An 18,054-nucleotide genomic window follows, 5' to 3' on the forward strand; every position below is an offset into this window, starting at 1 on the left:
TTTAATTTAATGTATTATGTTCGTTATTTCAATGAAAACGAGTCTGACGTCAATTTACTTTTTTCGACGAGGGTATCTCAAAGTTTGCCGGTGTATCATACCTAAGCGCTTTATTAAGTGGCCTCCACAGCCGCGAGTGTGACTATAAAGCAGTGTTCACACAGGATCCAGCTTTCACCATGCCACTCACGTCAATGCTTCCTTTTCCCATAGCGCCACAAAGCAGCACATGAAGTGAGGCAGTTGTGATGGGTAGCCTTCCTTTGAGGAACTCTGAGCTTTTAAAGACTTCTCTATTTCTATGTGGGTCAGTCAGACAGGGAATACCAGCATCCATTCACCGCGCTGGAGCACCCGGCACAAAGGACAGGGCTAATACTGCTCATTTACAACCCATGCTCTGACCTTCTTAACAAATACACTGATCTAGGTGTTGACTGTGTGTGTGTGTGTGTGTGTGTGTGTGTGTGTCCCCTTCCCACCAGCACCATTTTCAGCAGTGAACAGTGGAAGGGTACGAGTGCAGACTACTGACAGGGTAACAGACAAACTCTATTTTGAAAAGGGTTATAATGGCTTCATACTGAGATTCATTAGAAAGAAAGATCATCCTTAAGGTGCAGAAAGCATTGATGAAACCTGAACAGAACTCTTTCACTTGTGAGACCATCGTTACACCCACACATGTAATAACTTGCACCAATATAACTTGCCTCACACAAACATATTAACCAATTTTCCACAAATAATAATTATTACATTTGCAGGAACGTATTACATCTATAGGAAGGGAAATGTCCTTATTACATGAAATGTAATAAAATACCAATATAGTGAAATTCTACCTGTTATATCAGTTATATCAGTTGTAAGACTATGTCTGTCAAAATCATCAATAGCTAATTAAATGTCCTGACCATATGTGGGTGTAGCAGACCATCTTCTCTCACTCTGTCTGCCTATACAAACCTGTTTCGAGACACCAGCCTTCGTGAGTCTTGGGAAACAGTCTGCATTCTGTTCTGTAATGTTTCTACATTCCTTTTCAAAGAATTTGTTTGTATACAAGACTTTGATTATAAACTTTGTCCATGGAATTTCATTCTGAGGGAGTAATGAGGGTTTCCTGTTCTGTCTTCAGAATAATAATAATAATAATAATAATAATAATTTTAACACTAACATCATAGCTTATTTTTGTTCTTTTCCTCTGTGTCTTTATTATTTATATCTTTCTTTTATTAATATGCTAATTACGCCCTAGACTTCAATGCCATTTTTCTTTTCACACTGAGCCCATACAGGTCATGTAATCTCCCCTCTCATCAGCTGAGCAATGCAGCTATCATATCAGTCATCTCCAGAGCTCTAACCAGATACATGGACGCTCGCTAGTAAAGCACAAACATTGCAAACACACACACATACACACAGTCCAAATGCAGATGAGACAAGTTGTTATAATGACGAGTACTGGGAGTATTAAGATTTACAGATGAAGGACTACAGTAAGATCAACTAATGAGGAGTCTAGCAAACCACCCAAGGAAATCCCAATCCCTGACACACACAGCCACATGCATGGACACAAACATCACTCCTGGAGCAAAGCTGATCTAAAGGCAGAGGGCTTTAGAGGCAATATAGTGTGGTTCAGAGAGGCTTTACGGACTAATACAGTGTACAAATGGTCAAACAGGAGGTCAGCATCTCAAAGGCAGGAGGGTGAAGCAGGATGAATGTATTAGAGCAATGTCTAAGAGCAAAGATGTATAGACAGACATGTACTCAACATCAGACTGTCTCTTTGGGCACTGGCCCTGGCCCCGTATAATCATAAGCACACTTATACACACAGTGACACACAATGGGCCTCGTGTAAGAAGCAATATACAAACACATTTCCTCTTATTTTTGTTGTATCCACAATGTGTTCTTATTTTGTTAGTACACGCTGATTTCTGGGACTCACCAATGTTTTCTTATTTTTGCTCTTCTGTTAGGTAAGAGACAAAGAAAATGATGAGAGATTATTGTCGAGAGCACTCTTACGAAGATCAGATAAAAACATCTAATTTCCCTAGTCATAGTCTTGGGCCTGTGCCAGAGTATGTGTACACAGCACAACCCCGGCCCTTTCGGTACATATTTCTTCTCTTCTCTCATAATGAGGAGAAACTAGAACAGAAAAATAAGAAAGTGTTGCTGCATGAGACCCATTGACTCACATGTGTACAAACTGACACTCAACTGCTTGACCAGACCATTGGCTACACAAGCACAGATGGACACCTACACATACATACACGCTCTGTCACAGAACAGTCTCTGGCAGTGCACAATGGAAATCAATGGCAGGGGGGTGGGGGGTTGATGCAATTATAATGATAATATAATCTGTCTTTTCATTTGGGTAAGTCTGAAGCAAGCTAGCTGTAATAATAAGGCCTGGGTGAACATATTTCATCTCAATCCCGTGTGGACTTGTTCCGCCTCACATCAGATGGAGTCCCCGAGGAGTTGATGTGCGATAGTGAGGAAATGGCACCTATCTACTCTTTAATTAAGGCTTCCTCCACTTCTACCCTTGCAAACCACATTCATTAGTGATCAAAGACATTTGGATTCTCTCATATAATAGCCCAAGTGGTACAGAATGTATCAACCGTACCCCAATGCATGATAGAGAAGGTGTGAGGGAGAGAAGGGGTGGATTACAGACAAATAGAGGGAGAGAAAATGAGAGCGATTGAGAGGCTGAGTGAGAAAGAAACTGTAAAGACTAAATGTAATCAATACATAAGAAATGTGCTGTCACTACAACCAGCTAGGCTCATTCAAACTGGCTGCCCTGCCATACAACTGTACTGATTGTGCTGACATAAAATGGAACTACCAAACTCCATAATTCAGGTTTACACAAAGCATGTAGACCAGATAAGACAGACTGTCTACCAGTAAAGGTGTGTGTGTGTGTGTGTGTGTGTGTGTGTGTGTGTGTGTGTGTGTGTGTGTGTGTGTGTGTGTGTGTGTGTGTGTGTGCGCAGCTGCTAGAATGATGCAGATGTAGTGAGTGATGTGAGGGACTTCAGGATGTGTTGGTAGTTCAGTGCGTTCCTGTGTTATAACACTGAAGGGGAGGGACTTCAGGATGTGTTGGTAGTTCAGTGCGTTCCTGTGTTATAACACTGAAGGGGAGGGACTTCAGGATGTGTTGGTAGTTCAGTGCGTTCCTGTGTTATAACACTGAAGGGGAGGGACTTCAGGATGTGTTGGTAGTTCAGTGCGTTCCTGTGTTATAACACTGAAGGGGAGGGACTTCAGGATGTGTTGGTAGTTCAGTGCGTTCCTGTGTCATATCACTGAAGGTGAAGGACTTCAGGATGTGTTGGTAGTTCAGTGCGGCGTTCCTGTGTCATATCACTGAAGGGGAGGCTTCAGGATTACCCTCATGTACTGTACAAGTAGAGATTCAAATCAGATCACTCTCACACACACACACATGCACACGTACTATTTCCAGTAATGGCCCTTTGCATGTTCTGATCAAGCAAATAGATGGGAGTGTCTGATAGTTTAAAAGCTGAACCAAAAAGTTTTTCTTTACTATTGGTAGACTAGTAAGTAGACTAGACAACTATGTTTATCCTGAAATCAAACAAAATGAAAGTGTGAATTATTACTATTATTATTGGTTATGCATGTCACATGTGTTTACTATGAGGTTAGCATTTATGATACAGTCAGACACACAACTAATACTAGGCTACTCATTTGCATGAGGTCTGTTACTGTAGATTTATTAATGTATAAGAGTTTGACTTCTAGCGACTGCAGTGGACAGAATTAGATACATTATTCTGCAGCATTCTCCCTATACATCTACAGATTTGGACAGTGTGTTGGACAGTGTGTTGTGTGTTGGACAGTGTGTTGGACAGTGTGTTGGAACCAAACTGAGGAAAGAGTGTGGTGGACTTACAGTGGGTCTATTGGTTCTGTGTCATTCAACTTTAACACTAGAAGTTTTGCAGAGGCAACAACGCATCAAGTTTGCTTATTGTTGAGTATAATTTTATATCCCTACATTTATTCCCTTACCTAAATAGCTACATGGGCTAGCTAGCCATCTAGTGTGTCTGAATTTGGTTGCTGGTAATCTAATTCATGGAGCAATTAAGCTACCTGTAAAATGAACCCTGGTCTCACTTAATCAACTGATCTCCTATCAAGGCTGAATGACTCAAGCAAATGAACACATTGATTGTTAGCTTTACCCCGTGTGCATGGAAACTGACTCAGTCTTCTGCGTCATTTGAACAAGTCAGGGCAAAAGGACACCAAGTGTCCACCAACATGTACTAATGTGTACTACTACAGAGTATATCTATACAACATGTACTAATGTGTACTACTACAGAGTATATCTATACAGATCCAATGGAACTTTCAAGCCTTCCAGTCCGTCCTTACGGGAAGAGGTCAAACTCTTTTCTGCTTTGCTCTTTCTAATTTCTATCTCCTAACCTCCCCATCCCTCCTTGTCACACTTACTCACCCACCTTTCCCCTCGTTTCTCTTCCTCTCCCCTCTGACCTAGCTGTTGTTATTTTTGTGTATCCATCACCTGAAACAAATATAGATCTAGGACACCCACCCCTGTGCCCTATAATGAACACCTTGCTGTATCTATAATAAACACATTGCTGTCTCTACACTCCCGGTGTCCAACCGTGCCCTGCAATGCACCTCACTTCTAGTAATAGTGAGCCTACCACTACTGCTGTACTACTCTGCCAGTGAGAAATGAAACCAAATCATCCATATCAAGCAACTCAGTTCATTCTTCCATGTCAGCGCCCCTCTGCAGGCAGGCAGGCAGCCCACTGGCTGAACTGGGCTCAGATGTGCGCCAGAACTGTGTCTACCACTAGTGCTCTGTAGCTGACCTGGGCTCAGATGTGCGCCAGAACTGTGTCTACCACTAGTGCTCTGTAGCTGGAAGAGGAGAGGACGCAGTAGTGGGTAGGTGTCTGTAGTGTTAAATGGAGACGTCTCTATAGAGGCTATCAGCAGCTATCAGGGCTGGCCTGCTCCTATTTACAGATCAATAATTCACTCTGACTCAGGTGTCTCTTCATTCCCTAAGTGGCACCTAAAGAGCAGCCTTTTCATAGGACACACAAAGCCAGGGCGGAGGACTTTGGAGGTCTGCTATGTGAAGTGCAGACTGCACTTTCTGGGGAACAAACGCAGCACAAGCTGATCTGATCTGTCCAGGAAATCATAGACTTTCAGAGAGACATTAAGAGTTAAGAGTTAAGAGATGCTGAAAGATCACTGGGTTTTCACTGGTCAGTCCATCGGATCAGTTTTCAGTGCATTGTGTAGAGTGCTTGACTGGAAACTCAGAGCATACAGGCTCAATGTAAAATGGTAGAAGTAGGTTATCGTCTAAAATTAGTGTTCTGACTAGATCACAGCTTTGCCTTGCAAATATCAACAACAGTACAGCTAGCACCGACAAAAGCTAGCTAGCCAGCCAACTGACGTATTTCACTTCAACATATTTGGCAATGTCAATCTGTTTAGTTGTTCATACATTTCCCCAGGGTTTTGTAACTTCAAAAGAAAAGTTCCTGAGTGGCTAATGGGAACATATCTCTTCATCATATGGCAGTGTACCATTCAAATTAACTTGAGGATGTTTTAAGAACTAGACTAACTAACAAATACATGCCTTGAAAATGGTGAAAACTAGGACTGAACGATTTGGGAAAATAATCGAATTGCGATTTTCTTCACCCAATATTGCGATTGCGATTTAATATGCGATTTTTTCCCAACAAATCGTAATGAATGATTTAAATATGACCAACACAATATTAGATACATTTAGTGTAAAATATTATTTCCCACATTTTTATTTAACTGCTCATTACAGAATCAAGAACAACAAATCGGTGGCTTTGTCACTGTGCATTTAAGTAATTTAAACAAAGTCATTGTAAGAATAAATACAAGGCATGCACTTTGTAAACAGTGTTTTTTTTTTTTTAATCGCGAACGTTGCGGTTAGAAAATCGCGTTCTATCATATCGCGATTAAATCGCAAATGCAATTAATCGTTCAGCCCTAGTGAAAACCAACACAACCTTAAATAGTCTTTAAAAGCCTTCCTAGAGATGGAGTAAGTGACTCTCAGATCTGTTCTTTGAGGGCGAGGCACCAGCTCTTTAATCCCCAGGGCTTCTGTCAGATCATAGAAGACCAGGCCAGAGTAGACCCACATGATCAATACAGGTGATCGTTTACACACAGAGAAGCCTGCTGAGGAACACCTTCACAAACGTCTTGATACGTGCCGGTCTGTGATGTGCCAACTGGTTCAATCAGTTCCCATAATATTACTATTGTGTGGCCTGCCGTTTCCCCCCCCCCTGATCTGCAATGGCACTTGATGGTCCACACAGATGGCTACAGGGTTGTGGGGCATGCAGCAGAAACCGAATGAGGGAGGACAAAGGGGTGGAAACTGATCGTGGCTAATACTAACCATGTGGTTCAAAAGGTGGGACAGGAATCATAGTTGACTATGCCACTGATGAAGCACGATGTCAAGAGGTTGTTAGACTACGAGTGCTGTATGAGAGACCATACACATAACACCCTCTCTTCCTGTCTCACTAACATAGGCACACACACACACACACACACACACACAAACTCCTCCATCTGATCAGCTCTCCTATCCTTAAACGATCTTTGCCAACAGTAGATGAGCGTGTGTGTGTTGTGCACATGCGAGACATGAGTGTGTGTTGTGTGTGTGTGTGTGTGTGTGTGTGTGTGTGTTTTGCTGGCTTAGAGAATAGGAAGCAGGGGAATTGGGACCTGGGTGGGTTGAGCCAGTCTCAGATTCGTAATCAAAAACCCCATTTCATTATCTGGTGATGTCACGACATGACAGTACCCCAGAATATCCTTACATAATGAGGATTTGCACTCAGCTCTGTGGTCTCTGACAGATTACCACGTCCCTACGGCAGGCTCTGTTGTCCAACAGCATGTCGTAACCACACAGGAGTTTTGGGGGTTGCATTTAGTTTGAGGAGGAAGGGTTACACAATCGGAGGTAGCCAATTTACACATCAATAAAAACAAACCATCACATATAAACAAAGCTTGGACTGAACCTCAACTGTCCTTTGTTACAGCCTATGATGGTGGTTCAAAAAAGAACTGCATGGTTTTACTTTATGTCAGGTCACATTGAAGCAATGGGGTGTAAAAAACTGCAGTAAGAGGCATGGCGAAGGGCAAAAACATATAGCCAACCTCCTATGATATGGACACAGTATTCCCAAATAAGGATGAATCATCCAGTGCACAGCATAGATGCAGATCTTGGGAGAGGAGGGCAGACACACAGTCAGAAAGTCTGCTACGCAACACACTCCAGCTCTCCATTCCTCACACACATCCTTCCCCCATCTCCTGTGGTGATGAGGAGCTATAAATACACCTACCCATTGGTCCAAATGTTGTGCTGCCTCAGCATCATTTTACCCTTCAGCTGCTATCATGTGTCAGAGCACAAGGTCTGTCCTAGAAGCCATCTTCTTCAAACATCCATCTGCAACAATTCACTGCCTAGCTAATGCATCCACCTCCCAGAATTCCCCAACAACCTCAGGCATCTATCTTTACCTACTTCCAGCATTCATCCCCGACAATCCCTTGCCTGACTTCCAGCATTCATCCCCCACAATCTCCAAATGTGCCTCATCTGCCACTATCCTCTCCCTGCAGAGGGATCTCTCTCTCTCTCTCTCTCTCTGTTGAGTTGCATGTATGGTACACAACACCATCATGGAACATTTCCAGCATTCCTGGGCTAGATGTATGTTTCAACTGACTGATTTAGCAGTCTAGAAAACTCTGCCTAGATGTACCATTCATCAAAACCAGGCCGGCTGCAGGCTGCTGCCATAAATCAGGCAGAAATGTAAAAGGCAGGGGAAGGCACTAATGAGTGGTGGGAGTGTGTGTATCTGCGAGTGTGTGTGTGTGTGTGTGTGTGTGTGTGTATCTGTGAGTATGTGTGTGCACGGCTGGAATGTTTCATAATCCTTGAGAACTATGATCTTTTCCAGATAGCCATTTAAAGTAACATACTTCAGACATGTTAATGACATGAGAGGCTGTAGCCAAATTGATTGCATCTCTGGCTGATGATTCTGTTGCTCAGGAGGTGTGAGAACGTCTGCTCTCCACATAGCATTAAAACACACACGCCTCCTGCAGCAATTCATATATGTAGTAATAATGTTTCATTGTGTGTTCTTTTTTTATAGGCATCCATTATTTTCATACAAGTAAGTGACAAATGACCAAAAGGAGAAAGGCATAGAACAGAGGCATCAAAATGGATAAAAGTAAGAAGAACTGGCGTGGGGAAGAGTTTAGCTGTTGGGACTTCTGGACTTCTGGACTTCTGGGCTATGGGAATGAAGAGACAGCCAGTGCAGACTGAAGACTTCTGGGCTATGGGAATGAAGGGACAGACTGTAGACTTCTGGGCTGTGGGAATGAAGGGACAGCCAGTGCAGACTGTAGACTTCTGGGCTGTGGGAATGAAGGGAGCCAGTGCAGACTGTAAACTTCTGGGCTGTGGGAATGAGAGGGACAGCCAGTGCAGACTGTAAGTCTTGTTGCCACGTGTGCTCATGCCGTATGTCATATTCACATTTTGGCAACATCTGGTCCATTTGAAAAAAGAAATGTGGTTTTGGTAAATGGACTAACTAGCACCTGTGATAGTTGATTAACCATTGCAGAGACCTGTGGGTGGACCTGACCTGTGAGCGGCGACATCAAATGAAGATGTATTCCAAAAGGGTCTAGGGATAGCAGTGGGGATACGTGTGGGAGCACCCACACACAACACAAAACAGAACTAAATCACACAACAGCATAACAGCTTGGGAGAGAAAAGTAGCACCCACACACAACACAAAACAGAACTAAATCACACAACAGCAGAACAGCTTGGGAGAGAAAAAGAGCACCCACACACAACACAAAACACAACTAAATCACACAACAGCAGAACAGCTTGGGAGAGAAAAGTCAGCCACATGGGATCAAAGCTGTTGGTCATATATCTGCAAAGTGTGGACAATGAAGTCGATACGTCCGTGCACCACCCAAAGATTTCCAGCAGACTTGCACACTCTGCTGTCCCTTCATCAGTGGTATCATATAACAGCTGAAATGATGATGATTTGAGGGGATCTGTTCATTTAGAAACATTGTTTCAGAACTAGTAGTGATGTAGGATGCCACAGTATAGTAGGCTACACATTCATACAAACCTTCTCCTGCAATCTGTGTTTGCTCAGTGCCTGAGTTCTCTTCACAAGAGCGTGAGTGGCAGCTGCGCTCACACCCGTGTCACCGTCATCACACAACAGGCATGATTGGACAGACACATCACACAAGAAGCATCAACACTGACTAGGATGCATAGTTGGTGAATGCTAAAAATTACTATCCTTATCATGTCAACTTCTACTACTAATTACAACACTTTATGATCAAATATGATTGTGCATTATGGCACTTTTGGCATTATCGATTGTACATCATACACTGGGCAAAACTATTACACAAATACGATCATTACTGGACTTCTGACCATGCTGGAGGGCTAGTTGTGAGTTCTCTGCCTCTCATTGGCTAGTTGTGAGTTCCCTGCCTCTCATTGGCTAGTTGTGAGTTTCCTGCCTCTCATTGGATAGTTGTGAGTTTCCTGCCTCTCATTGGCTAGTTGTGAGTTCCCTGCCTCTCATTGGCTAGTTGTGAGTTCCCTGCCTCTCATTGGCTAGTTGTGAGTTCCCGGCCTCTCATTGGCTAGTTGTGAGTTCCCTGCCTATCATTGGCTAGTTGTGAGTTCCCTGCCTCTCATTGGCTCATTTCCTTAGCCTTCTGCTGATCACCATAGAACCATCACTGTGGTGTTTACCTCAGATAGTGTCATTCTTATAAAAGGTATTTCACTGACAAACATGTTGTTTGTCTCTGTACATCTGCCACTTCATTCATCTCTATTCTTTTAAATGGTTATTTAACTACCATGTGTATGGTAGTGTGTATGTGTATATGTAATGTGTGTATGTGTGTATGTGATGTGTATGTGTATATGTAATGTGTGTATGTGTGTATGTGATGTGTATATGATGTGTATGGTAGTGTGTATGTCATGTGTATGGTAGTGTGTATGTCATGTGTGTATGTGTGTATGTGATGTGTATGTGTGTATGTCATACATGTGTATGTCATGTGTGTATGTGTGTATGGTAGTGTGTATGTCATGTGTGTATGTGTGTATGTCATGTGTATGGTAGTTAAATAGTAAATAGTTACAGTCATGGACAAAAGTGTAAAACCACTCTTTGCTTTTTTCTTCTGAACAGCTTATGTCAGCCTATTGCAGTGACTTTTCAATTGACCATCACACTGTAAACACGTCATTAGGCTACATTTGGCTGTGTTTTGCCTTTTCTAAAAACCCACAAAAATGGTCAAATTGGATCATTGTGGTTCTTCACCAGGAAGGATGTTCTGAACGAGCGATTAGTGAGAAGTTTCGGTGTAGTGCCATTCACAAAGCAGTCATGAAATTTACCAATTCAGGAACTTCTTCAGACAGGAAGCGGTCTGGGTGTCTGTGAGCAATGCTTTTTAAAACACTTGCGTGTATTTAAAAGAAAGGCAAAACACAGACAAATGTGGCATAATTACATGTTTACTGCGTGATGGTCCATTGAAAAGTGATTGAAAAGTCGAAATAAGAATGACACAATCTCATGCAATCAATTCAATTTCTTATGTGTTCCACTGTGTTCAGAAGGAAAAAGTAAATTTTTTCAAGAGTAGTCTTAAACCTTTGTTGATGACTGTAAATGTTTGCAACAGAAAATGTTGCAGAAAATGGCAAACAAATTGACGACACATGATGACAAGGCTTGCAGACTCTATAATGAACAACCACGCCGATAGACTTGCCAGGAAGTACTTACATTCACCGGGATTCTCTGTTAGGCCACATTTTAGGCTTTTATTTGCCACATTGTCAGAACTTCCATTGACAAGATCTCAAAATTCTTTTAAGTGCTGGTGCAAATAGCTTGGTAGCACACCACCACTCCAGTTGTTGCAATGTTTAGTTACTGATAAACAGGAACTTGCAAGTTTGTTTCCTAGGTAACAGTAGCTTTGTAAAGAGCGTGAAAGACAACTAACTCAATGAAAAAGCCCACAGAAATGATTTCCCCATGTTGCGTTGTGAGTTTAAAAACCATATTACTATATGATTTATTAAAACCAAAAAGGCTAAAAACAACAACTCCTCAGTCTGGAAGAGACAAATAGATAAAGACAAACTGTGTGTCAATGGCCCTTTTGTCTGGAGCTCCTTCCAGCTGACAGCTTTAAAATCAATGAGCAAAATGCCAGCGGTCCTCGAGTGGCACCCACCATCAGGCTCCATCTCTGCCACCAGTGAGCCAGCAGCAGTCAGCTGGCCTTCTGCTATCTGGGATGTAGCATATGCCCTGGGTACGCTTTGAAATCCTGCAAATGAAACCCTGTACACTTACAGTATACTTAAAAGTTAAGCCTGAACTGTCTAGTTGTCTGTGTGAACACGGTTGCAAAATCCTTTCAACATGAATAACTTAGTGAATAATTCTTCGCAACATAACTGGACTGTTAAATTCTGAAAATAATCCAACCAGCTTTCAATTGGGGGTCCAGAGGTGGGTGTACTTATGGACATGAACTCAAGGCTAGCATACGCCCAATACAGAGAACACTGTCTGATTCAGACTCTATTTACACTGGTGTCACACTTACAAAGGTGACAATCAGACATGCAATTAATTCATGTGGGGCACCTTGGATGATAGAGAACATGGGGTTAACATTCATCCATTCCACAGGAAGATGGACACCAGGAGGTGTAGATTAAGGAGTAAAGAAGGCCACCAGAAGAGATAGAGGCCCTGCAAACGGTAGTACACAAGGTGAGCTGCGTGAGGATGTCCTGCAGGCAGGGGCCAACTAAAGAGAGGCGGAGAAAGGGCCGAGACTGATATAGATGTGTGTGTCTGTGAGGGCATAGCCATGACCTGATTTGTGTGTATTCAATGGGAGTATCACTTGAAATGGCCCCTCACTCTTGCCAGTTTGGACGCAGGGTCTTATGAGCAGGAGAGTACCAGGGCCACACAGTCAGGCCATGATCTTACATTGGAACATGATGTACACCCAAAATCTCCCTTAAACGCACGCAAACATAAAATAATACTACACACTGACTATCTTTCAGACAAGCCTCTCTGTCAGTCTTACACACACAAAACACTTGGGTTCATTTTCAGTTGGTTAAACTAATAGGCAGGTTTGTTAAAGTGGGAGGGATCTGTTAAACCATATACAACCAGAGTTAGACCCACAGAATCATTCAGGTGGTTTTATGATCACATTACCCAATGCTTAGTGAGAGCAACATCTATGATGGACAATGGAGTCAGTGGCTAGGCTACACCCAAAAGAGGAAAATGATGGTAGTGAATTGAAAGACAGACCTGACCATTTAGGATGTGTGTTTCAATGAAAATGTTTGAGTGAGAGGCAAGCATAGGATAGAACAATTTGGGAGACACTTGAGATTTCCGAGGGGGGCATAATGGTCTATAAGATCTGATGAAAGGAAACAAGTATTCCCTAGAGCCCCTGAACTGGATCCTCCATTCCTCGTGCATATAGAGCAGCTGAGATACTATAGCACACCATAAAGGATTGGAAAATCAGTACAAACACAGGCATCTATGTCACAAGAAGACTAAACACTATGCAAAACCAGCCAAACACTGAGCATCTACGCTGACAATGAATTTATGGTTTTGTTTATTAATCCCATGAGAGAAATTAGGACTCTGCATTTAACCCATCCATTAGCAGTGAACACACAGAGACACACTAGGTGCGGTGGGAAATTAGCACACACACATACACTAGGATTAGTGAGCGCACACACACACACATACACACAGAGCAGTGGGCAGACACTGCAGCCGCAGCACCTGGTAAGCAATAGGGGGTTTGGCCTTGCTCAAAAGCATTTCAGCGCTGATCATTCACTTCCCCCGCCCCCATTTTTAAAGGCATTTTTGCTCAATCTTTAAAGTTTCAGGCTGCTATCTCTTTTTGTCTTCTCTGGAAACTGAAACAACCGTTCTCATTTTATCCAGCAGAAAGTCTCATCACTGCATTTTCTGGAACTATCCCAGCAGTACTGTTATCAAGGACGGTAGAAACTGCCATTCCTGCATTCCCCTGGATCAATCGCCAAGTCCAAAACAGTGAGAATGACATATTTTATATGTGCTACATTTAGTCTACATGCAAGCAGCAGGGATCCATGACAAATGTGTTTCTCTTTCTCTCTCAAATATACACACATACAAATACACATACACACACATGATCACATACACTCACGCTCACAAACACAGAAAGCAACCGTTACAGACAAAGCACCTTCTCTTGCACATAAAACATGCACATGGGTGCACAACATGAACACACACAAATCCCACTGTTTGCCTGTGCTACTCCTCATCATCACTACCATCAGCAATCCTCTGCCTGGGGTGGACAGCTGCATGATGTACAGCTGTCTTAAGCTGGAGCAGGGCAGAATCCACTACAGCATCCTCCTCTTATCTCCTTATGTAACCACTGGGCTGGTAGCACCAACACACTACACTACGCACACCGTCTGTAATCCGTAATGTATTAGAACTATCAGTCTGAGGCGACGCTGAGAGGGGTATGGCCTGATCCAAATGTGTCCACCATCGTGCACAGTTTGTCATTCGGAAAATACCCAAGATACATCTACTAAATGTAAATCCATGCTTAAGCTTGTCATCATGAATGCTTTCATCTGGAATAAGTGTATCACCTGATGCATTTAACACTTTAGGTCATTCCAGCCTCCTCCATAAGACTGTTAAGAGTAGCCTAGGCAACATTTTAGTGGACAGCTAAGTGGTAAGTGACGAGGGTTAGGCAAATCCATGATCTTGATCTTAAATGTGTTTACTTAAACACAGTGTTGATTTCTGATTTTTGAATGCACCAACTCGTAATAACTCAGTACAATAACTCCAGAAGCGCTTAATGTAAAAACTTGACTAGAAATGACACTTCTGCAATGTTATTTTCATTTTTCTACTCAAATATGTGCTATTCTATAACTGTCAATTGTAAACACTCAAATGGCACTCCTGCTCTTTCTTACTCCTCATCTATCTATCTATCGATCACTTTCTTTCTTACTATTTCACCTATCTATTTCATTTTATTATCACTTATGTTCCACTCTCTTTCAATCAATCTATCAATCTGTCTCTCTATCTTAATATCTAACTTCTTAGTCTCTTTAGGCCTAAATTCTTTGTCTTTCTCTTTGACACACTAACTCTATCTATTTTTATTTATTTATATCCCTCTCCCTATGTTTGTCTTCATCAAAGACACTCTACATCTCATTCTCTTTAATAACTTGGAATTACCACCTCATATTGTGTTGTATTTAATATATTAATGCATTGGCCTATTCGCTACCTCTTTAATCTTATGTAGCCTACTTGTTTGTTAATCAAAACTGTCTAAACTCTGTATATCCCCTCTCTCTTTCACTCACTCTTGCTCCATCTAATTATCTGTCTACATTTCTTGATTTCTTCATCTATCTCTCTGTTTGTCTTTATCACCTTCCCAACTGCCCATTCACAGCTGTTCTCTACCTCCCTCTCTCTGTGCATGTATTAGCAACTTTATAATCCTTTACTTCATATTTGTTTAAAAAATTGTATGTATTTCTTTTGCTTTGCAAGTACTGGTATTTCCGTCAGGAAATGCAAATCTAGTTGTACTTCATCTTTAGGCTTGTGCATGGTGACATGGTCCATAGAAGATCAAACGAGCTCTAACCTAGCATCAGAAACTCTCGAATTAGCCTACGTGATCAATACAAATAGGCTAGGCCTATAGCATAATAGGATAGGCTACATCTTAACGATACAATACAAATGTATAATAGGCTACATCAAGATTACGCGCGATATAAAAGTTTACAGCCTATGTAAATGTGTAGGCTATTAATTAGGCCCTAAATGTGAACATGTTTAACTAAAACTTCTTGCCCGCACTTGCGTATGCTGTGTAAGGAATTAAGTGCAGTAAAGACGTAGCGTGTACCTGATGGTTTCTCAGTAAGTCAATGACGCCGTATAGCCTAGCCATCCGCAGCCAAGCCTTTAGAGTTAGACTTATATTAACCTATTGCACTTCTACATGATCGGTTTTGAAAGCTGTAAACATTGTAAACATCACTATGGTAGGCTACTGGACACCGCCAACAGCCACTAAGTACCCACAGACGTGTTGATAAATAGTCGCCCTCTAATCTTCACTCAAATGCAGAGCATCTGAATGGTACAACGTCATAAGAAAATGGCAGAAGCACACAATTACACTGTAACAAAGCATGTTTCACTGTAGGCTACCAATGGCATCATATGGTGTGCAAAAGATGCTGGACATCATTTCGTGGGCTGTCGACAGAGACTGCTGTCCCGTCTAGATGACCCATTGTTCAGAATCTATTCATTTCGAGACAATCAGACCCAGTTGTCCATTCATAAAACGCCAAGACTTGAAACTGTGTGCAGGCTAGGGAAAAACAGCATAATCTACCTCATGCAACCGACAAAATTGCTTGCGATGAGAACACAATAACAATCAAGGAATACGAAAATAACTAAATATATTTCGGTTCTCAGTTACACACAGTACTGCATGGTAAAAAGCATCGCATGGTCGATTCGCCATTGCACGATTAATTGCCTATGAACGTTGGCAACATAACAACATTGACAATAAGCTCCATCCTTAAGAACTGATTCTTAACACTATTAAGCAAGCGAAAGCCGTTGGTTTAACGCGTCGCATACTTACCGTGAAAACAGGAGGTCCTTTCTATGAATAGATAATGTTCAATCGACCAAAAGGGAGATTCGTGAGGCTTGCGCCCTGTCCAAAGCTAATGTTTGACTATTGCTGCCGTGCCCGACAAACCATGTTACCGTCAGATGCCCCGCGAGAGAACTAGCAGCCGAGGATGGAGAGAGTATCGGTTCAGCGAACAGGCAGCGCTCTGCCAGTGGATTTTAAAGGAGGGAGGGTGATGGAAGGATTACGTGGTGCGAGTTTAATTAGACGAGGCTTAGTATTGGAGTGTGTGTGTGTGTGTGTGTGTTTCCTCCTCTGGTTACAGTGTAGAACTAGCTCTACAGTAGAAGAGGATGCTTAATAGTTTGACAACTAATAGTGGTGTATGGCATTGTTTACATCAGTGCACACACAAAGAAAGACACTCTGCTGTTCTTGGGGGGCAAGCACGGAAGCTGCGTAGGCAGCTATTGTGTTTCTACCTTTTCTTTTTATTATGTGATTGCACCTCAATCACGTATTGTTCTGCGGAATGAATATACACAAACTACTGGTCACACAAACACCAAGCAGTAGGCTGTGTCACCAACCCATGACAAGTTTCAGTTGGTGCTGGTTGGTCAGACCTGCAGCATTGAGTGCTTGGTGAGTATTAAAAGAGAACGTTTTGATATGATAACGTCTTACCCTGTTTTTTTTCCAGTCCATAAACAAATGTTATTTCTTAAACTGTCCAGAGTTTTGCCGTAAGCCAGTGACATTTACTTTCATTAACTTCAATGTTAGCGTTTGAGCTTTCGTTTTTACATTTAATGTAAATATACACCTGACAGAGCAACGTTTCCCTACTCTTAACATTTGCTGGGCATTTGTATACATGGTTAAACTGCTATTACTGCTAACGTAACATTACTAGCTTACTAACTTTACTAGCTTACTGTTTCCCCATTGAATTGGGCTATTAGGTTGAGTTAACTGGCACTTATGTTCATGTTTGCAGAGACAGGTGTTCAGAATAAGGTGAGTGCATAATGCTCAAAACCAAAGTAGAGTGGATTTAGAGTAGAGTGGAGCTGCCATGAAAACCTCAAGTCCAGCCATTTGCCGGCTATTGCAGTTGCAAACAACCTTGACCCCACTTGACCCCATACCTGATGAACTGCAAGGGCTGAATGTACTGGAGAGACATGTCATTGCAAAGTTTATACCTTTTGCACAAATGATCTCACTTCCAAATGGTCAACAACGTGCCATTCATAGAGCAGTGGTGTGTGTTTCATCTGTGGAATCAACTGTTGAGTGTTTACCTAGACCACAATCTGAATCGCAACTTCTCAGGGTTAAGATGAACCGACCAAAGAGGATCTCTCCAAGCAGATATTTCAATGCAAGGGTGTTCAGTGCTGACGATTGTCCTGCCATGGACACAAATGACATTTTCTTTGCTCAGTTTGTCACAGAGATGCATCTTGCTATGTTAAGTTTATCCTTTCATCTGCGCAAAGGCAAAACATACACCTAGGATGGACACAGGATTACAACACCATTGTTGAAAGACCAGAATGAGGTGCAGAAACCTTTTCATGACGGAGAAGCCACAATATTCATGCAACCAGTAAGAGGAAGGCCTGCTTTTTGGGGGGAAAACAACGATGGATCTCTTTGCCTGTTTAAGGCAATTGGATTTGCCTACATATATTGAGATGGCCAGATACCAATAAAAAAGCAGAAAGGAGAAGCCATGAACTTCTCAGAGTTGGATTGGGCTACAAATGTGACATTCTATGTGACGGTCACTAGATTATTGAGAAACGGTTGGAGGCCCTACTGAGAGACTGCTCAATACATAGGTGAAATGTTTTACAGGAAGGAGTTCCAGGCCAGAGAACTCCCCAGATTCATTGCCTCTTTTTGATTAAAGATGCTGGTAATTGTTACATTTGAAAGCATCTATGTCATCTGTTT

General features: G+C 42.1%; 1 protein-coding gene across 2 annotated transcripts in view; it reads right to left on the bottom strand.

Annotated features, from left to right (window-relative positions):
- Positions 1 to 16,300, bottom strand: part of hpca (hippocalcin) — a 31,991-nt gene extending 15,691 nt beyond the window's left edge. Inside the window, exon 1 of one of the 2 annotated variants that reach the window (XM_031585643.2) lies at positions 16,096 to 16,300. The gene's annotated coding sequence lies outside the window, so the exon portion shown is untranslated. Of the gene's footprint in view, positions 1 to 15,336; positions 15,959 to 16,095 lie in introns of those variants that run through there. The other variant, XM_031585644.2, reaches the window with a different exon arrangement.
- Between the last annotated feature and the right edge of the window lie 1,754 nt (positions 16,301 to 18,054).

This window comes from Clupea harengus, chromosome 19, assembly GCF_900700415.2.
Source record: "Clupea harengus chromosome 19, Ch_v2.0.2, whole genome shotgun sequence".
NCBI classification, from domain to species: domain Eukaryota; kingdom Metazoa; phylum Chordata; class Actinopteri; order Clupeiformes; family Clupeidae; genus Clupea; species Clupea harengus.